The sequence below is a fragment of the Pseudochaenichthys georgianus genome, chromosome 7 (assembly GCF_902827115.2).
Source record: "Pseudochaenichthys georgianus chromosome 7, fPseGeo1.2, whole genome shotgun sequence".
In the NCBI taxonomy this organism is placed as follows: domain Eukaryota; kingdom Metazoa; phylum Chordata; class Actinopteri; order Perciformes; family Channichthyidae; genus Pseudochaenichthys; species Pseudochaenichthys georgianus.
In genome coordinates this window covers 37421425-37434566 of record NC_047509.1, presented here as the reverse complement: position 1 = coordinate 37434566, position 13142 = coordinate 37421425, and the positions used below count along the sequence as shown (strand labels likewise).

Below are 13142 nucleotides of genomic sequence, written 5' to 3'. Positions count from 1 at the left end.
CTGTCTGATGGACAGGACTGTGTTCATGATGACTTATATATTTACTTTTAATTCATTCACAGTATAATGAGACAATAACAGGCTATGATGCGGACATTTATATAAATATATACAATTTCAGAATCAAACAAGTATGAGAGCACCCTCATAGTAACGTAACACAATCAGAGACTGGATATATCACCGCAACATCACTGTTGCCGGAAATACATCCGCGGAGGAGCCGTGGAGGACCCATCAGTATCCTCGATTATAGCTCCTCCAGAGAGCCTCCTCGATGCATTTAGAGAAATTAGATGTCCTTCAACATGGCGCGCTGAAATCGCAGGGCCTGCCCTTGGCATAGGCAGTATAGGCGAATTCTAAGGGCTCATCAATCAATGGGGGGCGTGAAATAAATAAATAAATTAGAAATTAAAAAAATATTTTTATTTTTTGACAACACAACTTCCCGATTTTGGATCAACAAAGTACATCTTATTATCTTATACTAACAGAACTACGCCTATATTGCATACAGCGTCCATAAACTATGGCGCACCCCCCCCCCCCAAATCAAGTCGAACTGCCCCAGCCCCAGTAAAGACCAGAGGTTTATGTGAAATAGTTCTCTTTTTTTAAAATAATGGTTTTAGTGTGCAATTATAGGTTTTAATTTTGTATTTGTGTTAATTTAAAAATAAATCAAACTCCCAAAAAACTTTAGAGAGCTCTCTCCTGAAAGACTGAGAGGCTCTGATAACCTCAGCTCAGTGACGTAAAGGCACACCTTTCTATGATCATTATAGTTGTAAAAAAATAAGAGAATAGTTTTTCATCTATTCTCTTATAGCAGTGGTTCTCAAATGGGGGTACGCGGACCCCTAGGGGTACGTTGGAGTACTGCAGGGGGTACGTGAGATTTATTTTATGTTAATGAAAAAACAACATAAGTAGGCTAATGCATTTAAACAAACTACTAATAGTAGATGAACTACTTTATTCAAAGGTTTACAGTAGTTCTGGATAATAAAATGGGAAAAATAAACGGAGTGCTCTCTTTTCCTTTCCCTCTCCTGACAGCCCGTCAGGCTCGTGCAGCTCGCTGAACCTGTAATGAGTGACCCGACAGTAAAGACTACACATATTTATAACTAGTTTAGCTAGTTCCAGAGTAGATAAACTAGCTAAGTGTGTTAGGTCTAACTCTTAGTGTATTTAATGTTGCTCCACTCAACGGTCCGTCACAGCGGCGGAGCTGTGATCCGGAAGAGCTGCGTGTTCTCCGGCAGCAGCAGCTGATCTGATCTCTCTGATCTCTCTCTCGTGTCCGGTTAGACTTCACTCGCGTTGATGTCCAAATCCAGGGGGCCGTTACGGCCCGTCCACACAGCGGCGTGCGCTGACGCTTGCCGGCGGGCGTGTCTGAAACTCGACCAACAACCAATCACATGAATCTCCCGCCCCTGACACACAAGCAGCGGTTTGATTGGCTAGAGCTTGTACTGGCATATGATTCGATTGGCTGACGCCTCGCCGAGGCGTCAAAAGTTGAACATTGCTCAACTTTTGCAGCGAGCCACGCCAGCTACGCTCCACGTCGCTTCCCACGATGCATTTCGGCTAAAAGTGACGCTTCCCCATTCAAAGTGAATGGGGAAGCGTCAACGCACGCCGCTGTGTGGACGGGCCGTAAGGGGAGAGACAGCAAGCGCATTTCGTGGCATCTGCAGGCAGTGGCAAGTACTTCCGGCATATGCCACAGAGGCCGCTACTCTGTGGTATCTGTGGCAAGTACTTCCGGCATATGCCACAGATGCCACAACTTGCCGAGGCATCTGCCGCTGCTCAACAGGAGTTGCCACAAGATGCCAGAGTAAGAGAAGGTTTACTGTAGCTGCCACTCACCTTCCGTGGCAAATGCTGCTATTTAAACCCATATTTATCGTGTAAAATTTCGCTGTTTAGGCATGACTTTATCGAACTGATCTGTACACCGGACTGATGATCTGTACACAGGGTTGGGTTGTAACGGAATACATGTAACGGCGTTACGTAATCAGAATACAAAAATCAAGTAGCCCAACTGTATTCAGCTCGCGTTACATTTGAAACACAACTAATCTGATTACAGTTACTTTCGTAAACCTGAAGTGAATACATTTTGGAATACTTATTGGAATTATTGGTGGAAAAGATTCCTCACAAAATGTATCCTAATATTCATTACCGGCAGAACTGTGTGTACAGCGCAGCAGCATGTCTGTGAGGCCCCGCCCCCGCACGCAGATGAGAGAGAGAGAGATCTATTTTTAAATATTGAAAGTTAGAAACGGAGATGGTTCGATAAAACGTGCAAGATAACATTTATGTAGCATTTCTTTATTGTCGAAATTATGACATTTCATAAAATCAAAGTGAATGGCCTGCTGCTGCTGAAGGCATGGGGCAAATATAACTGTCCTTTGCCTAATTTATAAAGTAAAGCATCTCACTAGCAGTGGCAACTGCAATCAGTTACAGCTGCCCTAAGTCTGTAGCCAATTCTAATAACACCAGTGTACACGTTGCTGTGTCAATACAGATATTTATTTGTTAATTATTTGTCTTTACTAGTCATACACCTGGTTTATCGTAGCAAGCAGTGGAAACTCCCCTCAAGAAGCGACAATTGCCAAGGGCGTTGCATCCCTCACTCGCCAATATTTCATCATAAATATAGCACGTATGTTTATTTTAGCAAACCATGCTCCAATTAAAATTGAATAGAAATGATAATGTATAATCTTTTTGAAAAATAGAGATCGCACATCAGTCCTGTCCATTTTACACGATTTAAACGGGTTTAAATAGCAGCATTTGCCACGGAAGGCGAGTGGCAGCTACAGTAAACCTTCTCTCACGGCCCGTCTACACTACAGCGTCGAAAGCTCCAAGCAGCTCCAAGCTGCCCATTCACTTTCAATGGGGTGACGTCACGTAGCCGCGCTTTTTCGCCGAACTGAATTGTGGGTAGCCGAGCGAGGCGTCTCAGGCGACCAGAAGTTGAACATTGTTCAACTTCTGGTCGCCTGGACGCCGGAGTAGCCAGCGCCAGCCAATCAAATCCCGTTTCCCAAAATCTGACAGCTGAAGCGCTAGCCAATCAAACCGCCCAGCTTGGAGCTGGGCGTGTCTGGAGCTTGGGGATTTTATTCAAGCAACACGGCCAACAACCAATCACATGAATCTCCCGCCCCCGACATACAAAGCAAAAAACCCCGGGGATTTTATGCGAGCAATATATATATAAACTCCCCAAACAGGCGAAAACCTACCAGTTTCCCCCACTGTCTCTGCCACCTCCCTCCATGCCTGGTTCCTCCGGTTTGTATCCCGGGAGGTGAAGAGGGTCTGGTCATACAAAACCGGGTGATTCGCTACGGCGATAGTTAGTTTCTCCTCCGACTTTTTTTGAAATATAGAAATGAACGGCGGGATATCTCTCCCAGCTTAGACGCGGTTTGATTGGCTAGTGCTTCAGCTGTCAGATTTTGGGAAACGGGATTTGATTGGCTGGCGCTGGCTACTCCGGCGTCCAGGCGACCAGAAGTTGAACAATGTTCAACTTCTGGTCGCCTGGGTCGCCTGAGACGCCTCGCTCGGCTACCCACAATTCAGTTCGGCGAAAAAGCGCGGCTACGTGACGTCACCCCATTGAAAATGAATGGGCAGCTTGGAGCTGCTTGGAGCTTTCGACGCTGTAGTGTAGACGGGCCGTTACTCTGGCATCTTGTGGCAACTCCCGTTGAGCAGCGGCAGATGCCTCGGAAAGTTGTGGCATCTGTGGCATATGCCGGAAGTACTTGCCACAGATGCCACGGAGTAGTGGCATCTGTGGCATATGCCGGAAGTACTTGCCACAGATGCCACGGAGTAGTGGCCTCTGTGGCAGATGCCGGAAGTACTTGCCACTGCCTGCAGATGCCACGAAATGAGCCAGGCCCTACTGCTTAAGGGGGTGAAAAGTTAGGACGATTCCAAGGGCCCGTGACTGACAGGGGCCCCAAACATTTTTAGAACATGAATTACTGTTTAAGTAACCTTTCATCAATCATCAATAATAAGCATTAATATAACGGCATATTGATAATGTACTCACTGAACGTACGATTCATTTAACTTATTTTCTTCCAAAAGTTAATTATCCTAAGCATCGAACACCCCCCTCTATTTACATGTAATGGTTTGGTCCTGCCTCCAAACGCTGTGCGGCACCGGCCCTTTCTAGCAGAGAGTGAGAGCAGGGATGTTAAGTATACTTACGTGTGTAGCATGTCTCAACGACTAACAAAGTCAGGCTTTCAAAAGAGAAAAGAAAGGAGAGAAAGACAAGAGAGAGGGACTAAAGGGCGACAGTATGTCACCAAGTTTTTCAAAAGAAAAGGTGAGTGTGGTCCATGAGTGGTGGTAATTAGTCTGTTAGCTAAGCGTAGTCCATTGTAAATAATCATTTTAATGTTTTGCTGACATTAAAGGTGGGGAAAGTTTGAGAAACCGGCTCGAGATACACTTGTTATATTCCATGGAATGCTCTTACATTCCCGATAGCAATGAATATCTTAAGTGCTTTGACAAATAATCCGTAAAAAATTGTCATCTGTGGAAGCGGTGCTACTGTAAGAAGCACGACCAATCATCTGAGCCGGCCCGGCTAAAATAACTGGATGGCCTACCTGCCTGTCAGCCTTCCATCTGTGCACAAACTTATCTCGTGCCCTCATTGGTCATGTGTGTGTTGGAGGAGGGGCTCTGTAACGAAGTGGCACATTTTCTCCGGTTGTGTACTTTCAAATTCTAGCACACTCGAGCTGGTTTCGCCGAAATTACAAAATTAAATCATAAACACATAAATAAAGTACTCAAATTTCCCTTTAAGTACTGTTAATATCTTCACAGAAAATTCAGAGGTTTTTCATTTCACTCCTCTTTTAGCTGATATTTAATAAATGCAGGTACATTTTTAGCAGCTATTCATACTAAATCAGTTGCCTTGTCCCTCCCCCTGGTGCCAGGACCAACAGATCCATCTTTAGGCTCCGCAGCCCTGTCCCCCCATAAGGCTTTGCGGTCTTGCCATGCTGTCCATTGAAAGCCAGTTGGCTAGAAAGCCAAGCTCAGATCTGTTGTATGAAACGATGCCGGTAGCGGAGGTAAGGCACACACCAAATGTTCAGGAAATGGTTAATACAGCTGACGATCTCTTGGTTTGATATGTTTTCTCCCCCAGACAACATGGACATAAGAACATTTCAAAGAAGAGGAAAGTAAGTCTTCAGCTGGTAGCAGTTAATCAGTTAACAGTGATGGCGGCCACGGCGTCTCACTTCTGGAGAGGAGTTTCATCTTTATGTCATGATAGAGAGATTCAAATACTGAATAGTTTAGATGAGAAAAGGCATCGAAATGCCAGGTCACTAGTATTTATCATGTAAACAGGGTACATGAATAACCCGATCTCTCTGTGCTCATGTAAACACCGTATCCCCAATATGATCATAATCGGGATAATACTCATAAACGGCTTACTGGTGTCCATGGAGACGCAGTCAGTGTGTTTTTACTGGAGCTTCAGTTCGATAAGAGATTATTTTCTGAGTTCTTTAATTTAGGTACTCTCTCTCAAAATGGTAATGTCCAGTATGTTTTAATTATACTTTTTATCATTCAGAAGCTTTTTGTGTGTGTTTATGTTTTACTGAGTGCTTATAGGCAATTTAGATCCCAGTATTCAGTTAACTATTTATTTTCTGTGCACATTACATAGACTAGCTAATATTCTACCTACTGCTTGGGACTTTGAGTCTTCAAAATGTCCAATGTCACAGACTGGGACTTACTTTAGAGTCAGTTGTATTTACATTCAGTATGACTTGTTATGATTCAATGTGAAAGAAATCAATAAATAATGATCACTTCACCACCTCTCTGACATCTAGGCGCTTGAGAGTGAGTCAGAGGCAGAACACAGGGACAGTGGAGAGAGGTGCATTGCTGAGGTGAGTGGTGAAAGGGAAATTACAGTTTAGAGTAAATTGTGATGTGGACTCTCATCCCAGAATGTTAAGGAAATCAGTGGGGATATTGAACAGGAAACATTTCAGTCAAGGGGCATCATGTGACCAATATAGACAGAAGAGCAACATTTAAGTCAATGATACCATTCCTATAGGTCAGGGGTCTTCAACTAAAATTCAACGAGGTCCAGTTGGAGAAAATCTCCCCATGCAAAGGTCCGGAACATCAAAATGTCTAACTTGCTTCATGAATTAGTGTGATATATATTGAAGTGACCTGTAGCTTTATCAACGTCTGCATAATCAACACTGACTGCCAATCAAATAAAGAAAGTACAATTCAAAAACAACAATATTTATTGTCAATTAACTTTAAATACTGTGTATATGTGTAATGTTCCTCTCTGGCTGCATTTACAAATAAAATAGAGAAAATAAATAAAATAGCTTTTGAAAATATGTGCATCTTAAAAGTGCTTAATTTTAGATAAATAAAATAAAGTGTAGCAGCAGCTTGAGTGTCCCTTTTTCTTTGTTAACCGTTTCACATCATGACTTAACAGTTTCAGCCGATTATAGAACAATATCAGTCTTTACACATCATAACAATTGAACAGTTTCAAAGTTTCTCTTTCTTTCCCTCTTATATTGCAGTCCCCCACTCACTTTTTTTAAATTCAGTGTGAGAATTGAGCTTGTCCTGCCAGGAGTTTGTAAATCTGGGCTGACATGGAGTCAAGTTGTACTTTTTACAGTATTACGGCTTCTACAGATGACATTTTTTTATGGATTTTTTGTCAAAGCACTTCAGATATTCATTGCTATCGGGATGTTAAGAGCATTCCATGGAATATAACAAAAAGTGTATCTCGAGCAGGTTTCTGAAACTTACCTACCCCAACTTTAAGTTAAAAATCAAGGGTTTTTATTATTATTTACAGCAGGGGTGGGGAACCTTTTTCCTTTAAATTTGGACAACATCCTCCGAGGGTCGTACACATTATTGAACTCAACCTTTGCTTAAAATATTGAAGTTAAAAGCATCAATCTGGTACACTTTGAGAGCAACATTAAGAGATCTATGGATACATCTCTCAACATCCATATGAAACAGAACTGTAAGCATATTTTTCTTTTTGGATATTTTACAAATCACTCCCCTTTTAAACTCTATTCTTGTTATTTTTAACAACTTTTTTGTTACTGTCATATAGTATTGTATACCAGTTTTTCATTTAGTCTCATTAATAACTATAATGACCATATCAAGGTGTGCCTTAACCTCACTGAGCTGAGGATATTTGAGCCTCTCAGGAGAGGGCTCTCTTCCACCTGGTTGTAGAAAAGCTCTTTAAATTCGTTAGCATAGCTAGCTAACCAGATGCTAATAACAACAGATCGCCACTGTGTTTACAACTAAAGACACAGCCACGCAAACACTGCGGCATGTGTACGGCTGCTTATGGATTATTATCCTTATATGCAATATTTTAAGGGCTGGAGCGGCGTTCCGGTGCTCAGCACTCCTTTTAGACGAGACATATACCACGTGAAGACACGGAAGACAGGTTACGGTCGTGTTGTGTTCAAGGAACCTGTCCTTGGCCAGGAAAAACAGGTACTCGCTTGTTTAATTATTTTTGCGGTCTATATTTCTTCTTCTTTTGTGAAGTGAGAAGTTGTCCGTCAGTCGAAAACTCTTCGGTTCTCCACGAATTACACAAGTCACCCAAATCAGCGTTAAAAAAGCGGGAGGCGCCGAAAAAAAAATCCCCTATTAATGTATTGATTATAGCTCGGGTCCGTATAGGTCGGCGTCTGGGTCCGGATCCGGACCGCGGTCCGCCTGTTGCCGACCCCTGCTATAGGTGAACTTAACATCTGTATGGAGTCAGATTAGTCTCAAAATGCTCACAGAAGGAGTCACAAATGTATTTTGCGATTTATATATAAATGACTCTACAACAATATCTCTCAATGCACTCACAAATATTTATTGTTGTATATAAATGTGCAAAAAATGGGCATTTAAACTGCTTTTTATTAATTCAAAGACGGCTCTGAATTAATAATCAAATATGTTTCCTTTCTTTACTACTGGATGAAATTACAAAATGTACCCATCATTTTCCTCATGCTAGTATAGCCACATAGAAGTATCAAACCACCTGTTAAAATGCACCAGAATACAGGACATTTATTTTATTTTTTCGTGGGGGGGGGGGGGACCCCCACACCCACCGTTAAAAATGTCCCCCCCACATTCAGGATGCTTCCTACGTCCATGCATTTGCACACATCTTGTGTCCATATCTTTCTGTTTTGGTGGTCATGCCACAACCGTGCATGCATGCGCAAGTCATAGTGAGTGTCTGCATAAAATCTATAGGGCAGCAAATTGGTCAGGGCCGGTGTCGGTACACGATGTGTTCAGAGTACGCGATGTGTTCGGGGTACGCGATGTGTTCGGGGTACGCGATGTGTTCGGGGTACGCGATGTGTTCGGGGTCCGTCTCTTACCAGTGACGTCACGACGTAAGGACGTCAGTGACGTCACGCATTGTGATTGGCTGTACGGTAATTTACCCATGCTGTCTATAAAACACTTAGGGGAGTTTCCTGAATGTTCATGCCCAAAGCCAAGCACTAGGCCCTGGGTAAATTAAGAGGCTGATCTGGGGCACTTTTGTCCACTTTCCCTGGTGCTAGAAACTCAAGTCAGGCATCCCTGGAATCGTCTCAGAGAGTAGATGATCAGTGGGGCCTTCTTTTTACTGAAACATGATGTTTCGATGTATATTTCCATTTAAAATGCTAACCGCTAGCCGCAAAGCTAGCATCGCAGCCACACGCTAGGAGTATGGGAGTAGTAGTGTAAACATAATTATGTAAATAACCCAATTTGTGTTCTGTGAAACGGAAAAGGATTCTATGGAAACAACATCACGGAGAAAAAAAGTAATATCTTCTACATATAATAACGGACAAAGTAAAGAACGAAGTGTAGGCCGTACAGCCAATGGCGTACAGCCATTGCTCCGTTTTCATGTTTTTTTAACATGTTTTTCACAAACATTTTCACACGCTAGGAGTATAGGAATACTTCAATTCGGTTCGTCATGATCTGTAGATGTGATTTGCCCCCGAGCACCCCTGGGTAAATTACCGTACAGCCAATCACAATGCGTACAATGCGTGACGTCATTGGTAAGAGACGGCCGAACACATCGTGTACCGACACCCTGAGTCGAGGGGGGGAAATGAGAGAATTGAGAAGCCTTTCAGGCTGCACCATGGATACATAATAAGAACTGGATACAGCGTGGGAGGCGGGGTCTCGTTCTTTCCTATGATAGCTGCTCATTGGCGCATGAAGTCAAAATGGCCCAACTTTTGAGAGAGCGAAACGTCACAGATTACCCATCATGCCTGGCTTTCCAGAGCAGAAGAACGAGAATAACCCGTATGTGCGCTCACGAGCATGCACCCCTTAAGCCCCCCGAGCTCCCACTCTCGGCCATGCTCTCGGCTCGCTAGAATGAATGGAGAGAGAAAATAAATATAGATTCGGCTTTTAGTGCATTTTACAACTTTAAGGACCGAATGATTCTAATAAGGGCTATAAAATAGTTAATACTGGGTAGTTTATTTAGCTAAAAAATTATCCACCGATTTAAAGATGTCTCTTTCCCCATCGGAAAAAGTTGATTTGGGCCGGGTGAGGTCAAGGACTGATACGGAAGTTGCAGTAGCCTACCGCCGTTTGGACACAACGAATGTTGGGCACAGAGTCCGGCACACTTCCTGGGGGCTTGGACTGCACCCACAACGTTTTTATCAGTTGTCCCGCGTCCCACAAATTGAGACTATATCTCGCATTTGAGTGACAGTCGCGCAGAAAGGCTGTGACTGTAATTTACCAACGCAGCAACTTCATTATTTTTAAAAGGGTTACGAGGGTAACCGCTAGGTACAGCTTTCGCTAATTTATATCATCATAGTAAACTGTGATGAGCAAAATCAGTGGTTCTAGACCTTTGTTTCAAACCCCCTAAGAGGGTACCTTAGTTAGCAAAACTGGCTATATTGTTGTGTCATATTTAAAAAAAAAAAAAAAAATGTAATTTATTTGATGAGATTAATATGGTGAGATATCAGCAGCCAATGACATAGCCTATATTGTAGGTTGCTGGTTGCTAGTATTGTTAGTATTGCTAGCATTGGCAGTAGGCCTATAGGAATAGTTGCGCCATACTTATTCAAATGACAGAACTTTGCTGGACAGAAGCTACGTCGGCAACCACTCAGTGTCTCAAAAAACATGTTTTTTGAAAGCTGGTTGGCAGTCTTTGTTGCTTTTGAACCGAGCCAGGCCAGCTGTTTCCCCCTGTCTTTGAACTTAGCTAAGCTAACTGGCTGCTGGTGTTAGCTTCTTATATATCGAAAATGTCACATTTAACTCTGCATGGAACCAAGGAGGCTATTCTTTAACTAAATAAACTAATTAAATACTGGATACTCTATAGTTGTTTAGCCCCTTTGTGTTTTGTGTCTCTCTGTGGTTGTTTTGTTTCCTATTTAAAGTCATTTTGTGGTTCTACCGAGTTGCTTTGCGACTGTTTGTAGCCATTTTTATTTTGTGTGTGATTGCTTTGCCCCTTTTCGTGTAGTGGTTGTGAGTTTCTTTGTGGCCTTTTTGCAGCTGTTTTAATAATAATAATAATAATGCATTACATTTTTTTTTATTGGAGCGCTTTTACAGGTGCTCAAAGCGCTTCTCTTTGTACTAACTTTGTGTATCTCTGTGACCATTGTGTGTCTATTTGCAGCTGTGTTGTGTGTCTTTGTGGTCATATGGCATCTTTTCCTGTTTGGTATACAGGTAAATGTGACATTATGTAAGTGAAGGCCTGGGGGGTTAGAGGCCTGACAGTATCTGTAGGCCTGTGCCCAGTGTGTACAGAGACATGCCACCTCCCAAAACTCTCCAAGGATAAGCTGATGATGATTGGGTGTTAATCAGAATTGACTTAAGAGGATGAAAGTAATCTCTCTGTCCTGACCCTGAACCTCTTCTTCCCCCCCTGAGATTTCCTCTTCTCTTTAATGTCTCCCCTTTATTTTTATTCTCTCCTCTTCTTTGCAGTCCCTCTTTTAGTCTACACATCTGCCACAGGTCTTGCCCTCTCCCTTTTCATTACCTCTGCCTACTGAATCATTCAATGTCATCATTTTCTTCCCATGGATCATCTGCCCAGTGTGTAGCAGGGCCGCTCTGACTGCAGGAGGCGCTAGAGGTGTCTGCAGCCCCCCCACCTCTATCTCTATCTCCATCCTCCCCCTGCACTGTGTCTGTGCCTCCCCCCTCACTCGCACCCCCCTTTCTCCATCTCCCAGCACTGCAGAAGAGGACTCTTTCTCTACCCCCCCCCCCCCCCCCCCCCCCCCCCCCCCCCCCCGGTACTGGTGTCATTGTCCGTGGCACCCTGAAACAGATTACCTCCAGCAACATGCACTATTCACAGGATGTGAATTACATGAGGAAATGTTGAACCCACAACACGCAACATCACATCCACTCGCACACACTCTCTTACAAATGTGTTATTATTAAGCCCCCCCCCCACCTCAGCTTCCTGCAGGAGGCGCCATCATCAACTCCACTGCAGCCGTTACCTGACAACCTGCTACATGTCCCCCTCTCTCCTCCTTCCTCACCTCACCCCCCACAGATCTGCCTCCCTCTCCTCTCCTCTTACCTCCTGATGGTCATGTGATCACAGCTCAGGTGCTGCAGGTCAGGTGGGGGCAAATGCTAAACTGACCTGGGGGCAGTTCAAGCAATTAGCCCCCCCCCCTCTCTTTGTGTCTGGCACCACACACACAAACGTACACATATACAAACACACACACACCACACACACACACACACACACACACACACACACACACACACACACACACACACACACACACACACACACACACACGGGCCTTGCTGTGTCCCTCCTCCAGCTACAGGGGGCGCCAGTCTCGACACCACTATCACCTGCCCTCCACCCACTCCTCCTCCTCTCATCTAACCCCCTTCCTCTCCATCTCTCTCCCCTCTAGGCCCCTACTCCTCAGCCTGCCCCTACCACTTCCTCCTTCAACCTCTCCCTTCTCTTTGCTTCTCCTCCCTCGCGCTCCCATTCCTCCCCACTCCTTTACCCACCCCTTTCCTCTTGTCTCCCCCTCTCTCTCTCGCCTCCCCTTCCCCCTTTGAAAGGCTGTTAGGCGCTCCTTCTGCACACAGCACTGCAGATGAGGCCTCCACCTCCCCCACAGTCTGCCGGGCCTCTCTCACTCTCTCTCTTTCAGCCTCCCCCACCACTCCTTCCCTCCCTCCCTACCTTCCTCTCTCGCACTCCTTACAACAGCATAGCAACACTGACTAGCGAGCAAGGCAGAGTCTTGCCTCCCTCCCTCCCTCCCTCCCTCCCTCTTTCCCGCCTGCACTGGGGTAATTTCCCTCCATTTTAGATTCCTCATCCCAGGGCGGCAAAGGATGGCATTTTTAATTAACTACTATGAGGTAAAAATAGATTAAGTGAATCCACGCATCGTACTTCACTCAATTCACCTGTGTGTAGGATAGTGAGACTCACAAAGTGTCAGTGATCGATCCCTACTCTGGGAGAGTGCCATCAAAGGGTTAATAATGTTCCATCTCTAATAGGTAACATGCAGGCATGGACCATTTGATAAAGCTAGGAGGTTTTATAGCTTTCTGGCAAACATACCATGATAACATAAAACAAGGTTTACTTCAAACGTGTAGCTGTCACAGATTCCTGTCAGCCAGCTGGATTTAGGAAGTGAGAGCAGAGGGTTTCACTCAGGTGCTGAGGTTTACTTTCAACTTGGGCCCTGTTAAAGGCACAATGTATAACTTCACCATCAGCATATCAAAAAACTACAAGAACCTCTTTGAATTATAACACAAACATTAAGTTCACTTGAAAATACACGTTTCCTCAAATCAAGTATGCTTAGGTGTGAGATGCATCGTGTTGGAGATATCATCCGGAAAGATGTCTGCCTTCTCTGGAATATAATGGAACT

The 13142-nt window shown here is 44.1% G+C and overlaps 1 long non-coding RNA gene across 1 annotated transcript in view; it reads left to right on the top strand.

Annotated features, from left to right (window-relative positions):
• Window positions 1–5057: 5057 nt before the first annotated feature.
• LOC139434195 (uncharacterized) overlaps window positions 5058–13142 on the top strand; it is a 31303-nt gene continuing 23218 nt past the window's right edge. Inside the window, exons 1-3 of the long non-coding RNA XR_011643607.1 lie at window positions 5058–5171; window positions 5249–5285; window positions 5958–6017. This is a non-coding gene — a long non-coding RNA (uncharacterized lncRNA). The remainder of the gene's footprint in view (window positions 5172–5248; window positions 5286–5957; window positions 6018–13142) is intronic.